Here is an 11,104-nt window from a genome sequence, read left to right on the forward strand (position 1 = left end):
TAATAATTTGCTTCTGTATAAAACCCCCAAAAATGTTCCTGTCATTTTAACATTGGATGGGAAATAAACTCAATATGGTAAAGGGACTAGGAAGGAACTCCTTTGTCTCTTCAGTAGAAATAAAGTCAAAAGTGATAATTGATAACCAGAAGTCAAATTTTGTAAGGTTTTTCGATCATTCACCAAAATTCAAACTACATGTGTATTCTGAAAAAACAAAACAAACAAAAACAAAACAACAAAAAAAAACCCTCAGAATTTAATTAATTTGATTTTTGCTTGAATGTGCCAACAGGCACAAGTAAATATTATAAAGAACACAAAGAAGACAAGGTTACACTTCATAATTGTAGCAAAATAAGTAAAGAAGCACAGTAAATAATATCCAACAGAAACAGGCACATGCAAATTTCAGATACTAAATTTCTTTATTTAGGGCTCCTTAAACATTTCCTAATAGCAGATTATCTTTTGGAATGTGAGGTTGAGTAAAGTGTAGCCCATATGTAGTAGAGGGAAATCAGAGGTACATAATACAGCTCCAGCAGGCACTTTTCACTGTGATATGACAAACCCTGTAGGGTAACAGCATTGAAATAATGTATCTGACTCAGTCTATACAATACAGTTGACCCTCGGCAAGTTCCTTCCATCCCTACTCAATTTATCCATCTATAAAAGGAAGGATTTTGGATTAGAGGAGGTAGTAAAACCTTCCCAGGTCTACCTTTCTGTTCTTTGAAAGTCAATATTTTGCTTATTCATTTCAGCCTGTTCACGTATGTGAAAGCTTGGAACTGGGTAAGCAGAGACAAGCAGCAGTTAGATATGATTTAACAGAAAAATAAAATCAATAATCAACCCCAAGTTGGATGCTTTAAATATTATGCATGTCCTTTGTCTCTCCTCTGGGGGAAAATGTTTGCAAAGACAGAGAGAAAAGATATGAGAAGAACAAATGAGAGCTCCTGGGGAGCAGCAAGAAGAAACATAGTTGGGGGGAAAAGGGTAGTGGAGAGAGGCTTAAATTTTTGTGAAAGGGTTTAAAAGATTGTGAGGTTTGTTGAGCTTTAAAAATTAAATTTGATGAATGCTGCAAAGATGTTCTTAAGTGCAAGATGAGTTTAGTTTTTATACAGTGGATTAGTAAGTAAAATTACCGTCTGTGCCCCATCTCTATAACTCCTCTTGCATAGTCCCAGAACCCCAAAGATGACCTTCCTATTTCCACATAAACAGAAGTTTCTGTTCTCAAATTTTAAAAATACTTAGGGTTAGTATTACTATAACTCAAGTTCACTAATTTCTGTTTTTATCATTTGCCTCTGTTATCTGTTATTTTATTACCCCTGCAATTTTATCTGCTTGCCTGCTTCAGTGTACATCCAGAAAAATAATTTTTTAGTCACTCTTTCCCACTCCCTTTATGTTTCTCTCTCTAATAAAACTCAACACAGAGAAATAGAGCCAAAGCATTAGCACTGAATAGAGCTCAGTGATCTTGTCCAACATTTTACAGTTGGAGAATGAGACAAAATTAAAAAATAATTTACTGAAACTTCATTCAGTTACTAGCAAAAGCTAGAACAAGAGAACTCAGTTTTTGCTCAATAGGACTATCTATTATGACAAAGAAAAAAAATGTGCGTTATGATTTTAACCTCAATGAGTGCTTTGCTGAAATGCATTATTTGAATTAAAAGAACTTAATTTTCTTTATTATTATTTATGACATCTTTGTTACTTTTGGTGAATACCCATGTGAGGTGATAAACTAAAATTATCTTTACTGTTCTTAACCAGAAGTCCATTGAATGGCAGGTCAGTAATATGATCAATTTTGCATTTCAGAAAACAAAAACAAAACAATTACTGATAATTCCCAGGAGAATAAACTCAAAGGTAGAGCCAAGAAAATGAAATAAGCCCATCACATAAAGACAAATACTTCATGATTACACTTACATGAAAAATCTGAAATAGTCAAACTCAGAAACAGAAAGGAAAATGACAGCTGCCAGGGACAGCTAAGGTTAATGGGAAATGGAGACTTCTTGCTCAACAAATATACACTTCCAGTTTGCATATTTTCAAGATGAGCAAGTTTTAGACATCTACTGTACAACATAGTGCCTATAGTTAGCAATTCAGTATTTTACACTTAACGTTTTTCAGAGGGTAGAACTCAAGTGTTCTTACCACAAAAAAATTTAAAAAATGGGTAAAAGGAAACTTTTGGAGTTTATGTTTATTACCTGGATTCTGGAAATGGTTTCGTAGGTATATAAATAATATTCAAACTCATCAAATTTATATATATATATATATATATATATATATATATATATATATATATATATATATATATATATATAAAATATATCCAGTCTATTTCTATATTGAATATACCTCAATAAAGAGATTAATTTTTTTAAGTAGAGACAAGAGATTAGAAAAATCACGTAAAACATCTATAATAATGTGAGTGAAATGGAGACCAAACTATAATTGTTCAGTTGAAGGGACAGATGGTTATTTCCAAATCTGTTGTAGTAGGTGTGAATTGCCTGTAACGATTCAGGATCTAGCCTCGGTAAGGATAAGCATTAATTCCAGTTGATGGCAAGACTCATAATGTTGCCACGGACGATGGACTATTAAGTATTGCAAAGGAAAGGTCAGAATAAATTAAGGATTAGGTGTATTTTTCACATGAACATTAATTTCACACTAGATAATACAAGTAAATAAGCTGAAATCACAAAAGGGCAGAATACATGATTAAAAAAACAAGTTAAAAAGCAGGTGTAGGAAACAGTACCCTCAGGGTCAAGTTATACATTGAAAGGAGAGAGAAGTGGGTCATTTTTCTTCTACAGAATGGACGATGTGTGAAGTGTTTTTCACTGAATCAGTACTCCAAAATCATAATACAAGTGATGGGTGATAGAGAATTTTAGAGGTAGTTTATTAAAAGATAAAAAAGTGGAGATGAGAGTATAAAACAAAAGTAATCTTAGAAATTTTATTGTCATTAATGGAAGCACACAAAAATCAGTTTTCTGATTTTGCTCATTATTTAGCCTAAATTCAATATAATAACTGTTCTGCCTTGCAAATCTAATTTTGCAGACATTGATTTTCGTTCTTAGTAGACATTCTGCAATAGCTTAGCATTACAACACTTTAATATCATATCAGAAAGGTATTTCTGAGTTTCTATTCTTAGTTTTGGTGATAAATTTTGCTGAGCTTTTCAATGACAAATATCTCATGGTTTTATTTTATGTGCATACCAAGCTTAGCATAGCACATAGATTTGCATAAGAATGAGCTCTAGCACAGTCTTTGAAAAGAATTAAGTGTTTCCTGAGTTAAAGCTTTTTGCACAAGCATCTGAATCTATAGAGAACAGGTGTAAATGTATACATTTTGGAGATATATGTCACAAATACACAAATGAAAATGCAGATACATATTCCATTTCATTGAGGAAAGGATATCTATTCACCTCTGATTCCTCAGCTACTAAGCACTGTACCAGGCGCAAAGCAAAAAGTTATTAGTATTTACTAAATGAACAAAGCAATGAAAAAAAAGAAAGAAAGAAAGAAAGAAAATGTTGTATTTGGAAATACAAAAAAATGTTCCAAAATGTTCATAAACTCAGAAAGTACAGAAAACAATCAGCAATTCAGTGCTCTATTTAACAGATGTTATATGCCACACCCCAAACAGCAAAAATATCAGGAAACTTTTAAAAGTTTTCCAAGTGGTTAGTTAAACGGAAGTATTGAATTTAGAACTCATTTAAAATTTTTGATTTAGCTGTTTCAAACATGGACTCAGATAAAATATGTGTTAAACAGGCACTGTTTTTATTTGTTTCTTTAAAAACCAATATGTTCCAGTCACTAATAAATTTACAGATATTAATTTATTTTATTTTTATAACAAAAATATGGGCAAAATCGGAGCCAAAATTTATAAAAATTAGTCTCATATGAAACATATAGTATCATATAGGTATATGCCCTGCTAAAAAAGCCTGGTGAAAATGTTACCTTAGGCAGAAAGAACAGGGCTGCAGGGAGAGATGGAGGAAATGCGGAAAACAAAGAAAAAAGGAAATAAGATCCTTCTTAAGAAAGGGTGCAGCTACAGCTAATTGTAATAGATTATAGTAACACTATTAGCATTGGGCAGGGAAAAATCTCCACCCCTGTATTTCCAAGACAGTTCCTACAAGGGAATCCCTCCTCCTGAAGGGAAGGAGTGGTGATAGACAGCAGGGACCCACCCTGGGAACCCCTGTAACTGCCACCCCTGAATATTTCATGCCCTTATTCAAATATAATCCTAAACTTCTTTGTTCTTTAGTGCAGTTGCCCTTCTTTCTGCCATGCCCACACCCATTATTCCGAGAGTGTATTCCTTTTCTTTAATAAACGCTTGTCTTGCTTGGCTTTGTTTGCGTGGCTTTGTATGTCCGGGAATCCCTTCCTGAGACCATACAAGAACACTTTCATTCCCCAGCAATAAAAAGATGTTTTGAAACTGTTTAAGTAAAATCTATCAAAGCATTCTATTGGATTAATCCTTTTTAAAATTAAAATTGAGAGTATAACATTTCAGATAAAATCTGAGTTCTAACAAAAAACACATCAGTTTTTCTGAAGAGATTGATGTGTATTTTCTTCTACTAGCTTACGTCAATTCTAGTTTCTTAATATTTCATAATTCATTCCCTTTCCTTCAGCCCATTCCTTTAACTTAATTTTGGCTCATACCATCACTCATTTTGATTACTGTAAGCGCCACCTAAAAGATCTTGGTACTTGCCTCTCTGTAAAATGTATTCCACAGTGATATATTGGAAATGCAAATCTGATTAGGACATGTTCTAACATAAATTTTTCAATGGATTCTAATTGCCATCAGCATTAAATCAAGTCTGTAATATGGCACACAAATTTATTATTAACTGGCCTTCTATTTAACTTTCCCATCTGCTTTCTCCTATTTTTTTTTCTCATCCATCCCTATACTTAGTCAACCTAAATTATACTGTATATATAAAATGCACCCAGCCCTTTCATTTTCTATGCATTTTCACATGACACTCCCTCTACCTTGAATGTCCTCTCTCTCCGTTCCTTGTCTTTGTTTCTAATTCATCAAATGCCATCTCGTCTCAGTAGCTTCCTTGATTCATTTCTCCTGAGCTTCCAATCCCTACCCCCAAATATCCTTGATACACGATACCTCTATAGTGAGAAATATCAAACACTGCGCTTATTGTCTGTTTATTATGTTAGCGTTAAAACATGGACTCCTTTTGCACATGGAATGCATGGTTGTTTTTTTTCAATCTTTATCTCCAATGACTTGTATGTGCCAGGCACAGAGTAGGTACTTGGTAATTGAATGAAGAATAAGTGAAGTCAGAGTAGCATAGTCACAAATGCCTTTTCAGTCACCTTAAATTATTTTTATCAGTACCTTTTCTGTGGTCCTTTGCAATATTATGCAAATCAGTTTCTGAGTGTGCAATTACAAACACAATAGCAATCCCAAAAAGAGTTACTTTTTATTGGAACATTAAAGATTACTGCTTCGCAGAATAGAATTTTGGGTAATTTGGCAGTCTATAGAGATTTCTAGTTGTGGATGATTCTTTTTCCTGCTGAAATCGGCACTCCTTTGATAACCCTGCTTTCTAAAGTTATTACTAGGCTCATCAGGTTTCATGTATAGCACCTAAACTGATCGAATAGTACCGTGAAAATCTGCCATGTGTAGGTTCCTAAGTTGATTGTCATTTGTATCATCTTACAGAAGAGGCAAATAAACCACTCAAATACATAAAGCATTGTTCATGTATGGCATTACTTTATAATCATACAGAATTGCAAGATGTTCAATTAGGTTTTATGGCACTAAGATTTTGATTTATATTATCTGTAGGAAAGAAAAGAAAACTAGATGGGGCAATGAAAATGGGACAATACCCTATCAAATAAATCTTAGCAATACACATTTAAAGTATCATATGCTGAAACATATAAATACATGAAAGACGGTATCACTGCTCAAGTAAGGGCTCACTGGGATGCATGTTTGCTGAGAAAAGAACCTGTCGTGTATAACTTAAAGAGTCACACTAGCTATGGAATAATGCAAACACCTGTCTTTCTTCATTTTATTATTTTTTTCTTTTTTTTCCTAAGAAGGGCACAGCTCACAGTGGCCCATGCAGGGATCGAACCAGCAACCTTGGTGTTATCAGCACCATGCTCTAACCAACTGAGCTAACTGGCCACCCCCAACACCTTTCAATAAAAGTTGGATTTTTTTTTTTTTTCTTAAATGAAGGTCAAACTTACCAGAAAGGTTTCCTGATTCACTGTGATACCATTAATATTCTTACAGAGTTCTTTGGATGCTTCTTGTTGTTTTGAAAGGGCAAATGCATTGCTATTGCCAGTTCAGCAACTACAGCCTATCTAATATATTCTATGCGGCTTGAATGTTATATATTCTACCTCTCATAGTACTTTGACTCATGCTAAATATTTATGTTTGCCTTTCTGTTTGCTTATCAGTAACCGCCTTAGAATAGACACTATTATTTTGAGGGATAGGCAGGTGTATAATAAAATATGCAGCCTACCTTTCCACCTGCTTTTTTGAAACTCTTGCAGTCAAGACAATGTCGTGCGATAGAACTATTTTGGTATCATTTTAGGATGGCAAACTTCTGCATATTACAGGGTCTGAGAAATTGCAATCAAAGACCATTTACAAAAGAAGCTGGCTCTTTTCAGCCTTGTGGCATATATACATTCATAAACTGCATGTCTTACTTCTGTACTGGACTGTGGACATCTTTTCTCACTTACGCTTATCCTCCCTATGAACCTACTCAGCTGTTATTTATTGTCTCCTGTGGCACACTACCACCTTCTGCATTGCATGATTATGACTGTGTGTGTATTTACTGAAAATAGCCTTATCGATAGGGCACGTGACTTTCCAGGTCCAGGGAGCAATCCTGGAGACATTTTTCAGTTTGATCTGTTTGTCATTTGATGCTGAGTACTACATTCTTCTCTTCATCTCAACTTCCCTCTCTCTCTCCCTAGCCTTCTCCCTCTCCCTCTCTCATTCCATCTCCCTCTCCTTTTCCCTCTCTCTTTCTCCCCTCCCTCTCTCTCCTCCTCCTCCTCCCATCCTCTCCCTCGGTCTCACTCAGAATCCAACATTTTCTCTGCATTTTCTCACATCTTTCTTTTCAGATTCTTTTGCTTGCTCTTACTTTAGACTTGTCCTTATTATAATATTCTAGAATCCACTAGAATATGAATTCCATAGAAGTGAATTGGTTGATAGTGTTTTTATCTGCTGTATCACTGATAGGGAAATAATACCATGCAGCAGTAGATCCTTCATAAATAATTGTTTAATACTAAATAAATTAATGATCAAGGTAGATCTTAGGCCTTTTCTTCTATGGAGTTCTTCCTGCGTATCCCACCCAGGGAGTTGAGATACCATCTATATGCTAGTGACTGTTTTCCACTTTTGGCCTTTATTTTCTTACATACTCATACTTTAGCTGTTACAAACACTAAACGGCAACCTGAGTCTAATACTCTGGGTAACCTTACCACAGCTTGTATATTCCCATATTGTTTGCTCTTATAAGTTTTGTATGATACGGATTCCTTGTTTCCTACCCCAAATTTGCTATACACTATTATCCCTCTCCCTCTTTTTCGGCAAAAATTCAGAGTCACTTTAGACTCTGAGGTCCTAAGGCTCTTTGTTAGAATCTGTCTTTTCATACTCTTTGGGTTTCAGTATAACATACCGTGTTTCCCCGAAAATAAGATCTAGCCGGAAAATCAACTTTAATGGGTCTTTTGGAGCACAAATTAATTTAAGACCCGGTCTTATTTTACTATAAGACCGAGTCTATATAATGTAATGTAATGTAATGTAATATCATATAATGTAATAATATATTATATAATATATAATATATATTATATAATACCTGGTCTTATTTTACTATAACATAAGGCCGGGTCTATAATATAATATAATATAATATAATATAATATAATATAATATAATATAATATAATATAATATAATACTGGGTCTTATATTAATTTTTGCTCCAAAAGATGCATTAGAGCTGATTGTCCGGCTAGGTCTTATTTTCAGGGAAACACGGTATTGACTTGAGATTCTTACGAATCTCAAGTTAAGTGCCATAGAACACTATCTATTGATAATCCAGTCTATTATTTTCTTTGTTGCAACGACCGTTCCAATCCCAGATTAAAAAAAAAAAAAAAAATTGAAAACAAAACAAATTGTTCTATGAATTATTCAATCAAATGGCCTACAATAAAATTCATTTTCTCCCAAATACTATTTTTAACTCAAACCTGCTTCTTCTGTCATCTGCTTTGTTAAATATTTCAGCTGTAATGATGCTGAATTGTACAATGCACAGTCAAATTTTATGGCAATACAATTTTGATTTTATCATCTGGAATAAAAGAAAGAATGAGATGGGACACTGGAAATTGGTCAACATCTTGTGACTATCAGCAATGCAATTCAAACATCTGTATTCTGAAATAAATGTCCAAACCATATACCTTTGAATCATATTTGAAGTCTGATTCCTATTCCCTACTTAGACAACTGCCAAGCATATGAAAAAAATTTCCTTGTGGATCAGGTAAAGTGTAGGATATGGAATTTCTTTAAAATATGATAAAGGAAAAATATTGTTTTCATATATGAGGGAGTTTAAAATCATTGACCCTACACACACACACACACACACACACACACACACACACACACACACATGCTATCATATTATATTTGCTTTTGTCCTAAATCAAGTGTTTTGAGATAAATTTTTGTTTTCAATTAATAATAGACCATCTATCATCTCTCTATATTTTTAATAGTATTGTATATTATGGGTATAACATAATTTATCTCTGTGTTTATTAATCATATTTAAGTGTTTCTGTCAGAGTTTGAAATACTATGTTTGAGTCACAATTACCTTATTTTAGTCCCCAAAATTTTCCTTCTCATACTTTTGCACATGTAATTTCATTTACCTGGCAATTCTTCTCTTCCCCACATGTCTTTCTCTCTCTCACCTCTCTCCCTTTACATATCTCAAATGAAATATCACTTCCTTGGGGGATATTTCTCTGATCTCACATACTAGATTCCATCCTTTTAGGGTTCCCACCCTCAATCCTAATCCCTCCCGTACTCCTAGTATTTATCCTTGAAATGTTAGCCTAATTGTAACTATCTCCACAATATTCACCTTAGTGTAAACACTCCATCATTATGCTCTCATAGCATTCTATATTTACTTTCATATTACTTTCACAGTTTACAGCTAACCATCTGTGTGAATATTTGATTATTTTTTATTCACCAATTTGTAATCTTCATGAAAGCTTATATTGGATCTATTTGCTCATCGTTTTGTTCCTAGTACCTAGTATAGTTCCTGACATATTGTAGGTGCTCAGTAATATTCACTAAATGAATGAATCCTGCAAAGGATGCCATTGAAAACTCACTTCTGTTTGCATTTGAAGGTTTCCTGCAAAATATATTACTGGACATAGAATTGTTTTCTAAAAGGGTCTGTGCATTTAAATTTTGACAGAAACTGCCAACTTTCCTAAAGAATTATGTCTTCTACACAGTTGCTATGTCTATTGCTAGTTGGCAGGGAAAGGCATTCCATTCATGAGGCATTTTGTCTTATTAAAACACAATCTAATGTTAACTATTATCTCATTTTTTAGTGTACATTTCAAGGCCTTTTACACCTTTGCTCAAGGGTAACTTCCCAGTACTCAATGCAGTGCACCCTGTATTTTAGCCAGAGATTAACTGAACTTAGTTTAGGAAGGTGACATGATCAGATCTATGCTTCAGAGAAAGTAATTAGGCATCAGTATGTATAATGTATTGCCAAGGGTGAAAGGAAAGGATGTAGGAAGATCAACTGCAAGAGTGAGAACATGAAAGCAAGAGAAATAGGCTTATAAAAGTTGCAGTGGAAAAAGAGTAGTAGGAATTTACAAATGTTAGATTTTTTTTTGAAATTTACTATAAGAATTCACTAAAAAAAGCATCAAGTCTTAACATGAAGGCTATTATCTACTATTTCGTGTTTGTAAGGGTTGAGGTTCATTCAGTTGTACACCCCCACCTCCCATGCTGAAAAGAGAGAGAATCTGATGGACTTGGACAAGTCTGAGATGACTCCAGGATTCTTAGTTTGGTGACAGAGCAGAGCATAATGCCATGATCAAGAAGTGGGATTCAAGAGGTTGGAAAGAGAAATGTAATCAATCTGATTTTCTTAAGTTGATTAGTTTGCCTGGGAGGCACGCAGAAGAAAATGAAATGTGTGAGGTCTATTTCAGCTGGAAATATACGTTAGTCTATTTTACATGATTTGCCAGTTAAAGATATTCTTTTGTATTTTTTTCAGCCTTTGTAAATTTTGTTTCATCTTTTTCCAAATGATATGTAAGTTTCTTAAGCACCTATACTTGTTTTTAAAGTACTTCATAATTGAATAAACACAGTAATTACTTTTGAATGACCAATAAAATTGTTGTACATAGAAAATGATGGACTAATATGTGCTGTGGTCATTCTCATAAAATGACATGGCCTCATCATAATATCACAAAGAAATCTTGATATCTATAAAAAGTAATGATACACCTGACACTAATAATAAAATAAAATAAATAAAATGAAGTAATGTATAAAGTGGGGAGCACGGTATAGGTTTAGAAGGAGGGGCGACTTGTAGGAAACTGAACTGGTGTTGGTTCCTGGCTCTATTACTTATTGGCCAGGTTCCTCTGTGCAAGAAATGTCACTACTCTAAATTTCTTTTACATAATAAGGATATCAGTGCTGTTTCTGTAATTTATTCAGGAGAGGCAGAAGTAGGAAATGTCAGCAGCTGGGAAGCCTGTGTCTCAAAAGCCTGTCTATGTGTTCTGGGTAGCTAAGTTGGTCTC

The 11,104-nt window shown here is 34.0% G+C and overlaps 1 non-coding gene across 1 annotated transcript; it reads right to left on the minus strand.

Annotated features, from left to right (window-relative positions):
- Nucleotides 1-6,247: 6,247 nt before the first annotated feature.
- Nucleotides 6,248-6,321, minus strand: TRNAI-GAU (transfer RNA isoleucine (anticodon GAU)). Its single transcript has one exon. It is a non-coding gene; the product is annotated as a tRNA-Ile (tRNA).
- Between the last annotated feature and the right edge of the window lie 4,783 nt (nt 6,322-11,104).

This window comes from Rhinolophus sinicus, chromosome 16, assembly GCF_057876585.1.
Source record: "Rhinolophus sinicus isolate RSI-liver-muscle chromosome 16, RSI-T2T, whole genome shotgun sequence".
NCBI classification, from domain to species: domain Eukaryota; kingdom Metazoa; phylum Chordata; class Mammalia; order Chiroptera; family Rhinolophidae; genus Rhinolophus; species Rhinolophus sinicus.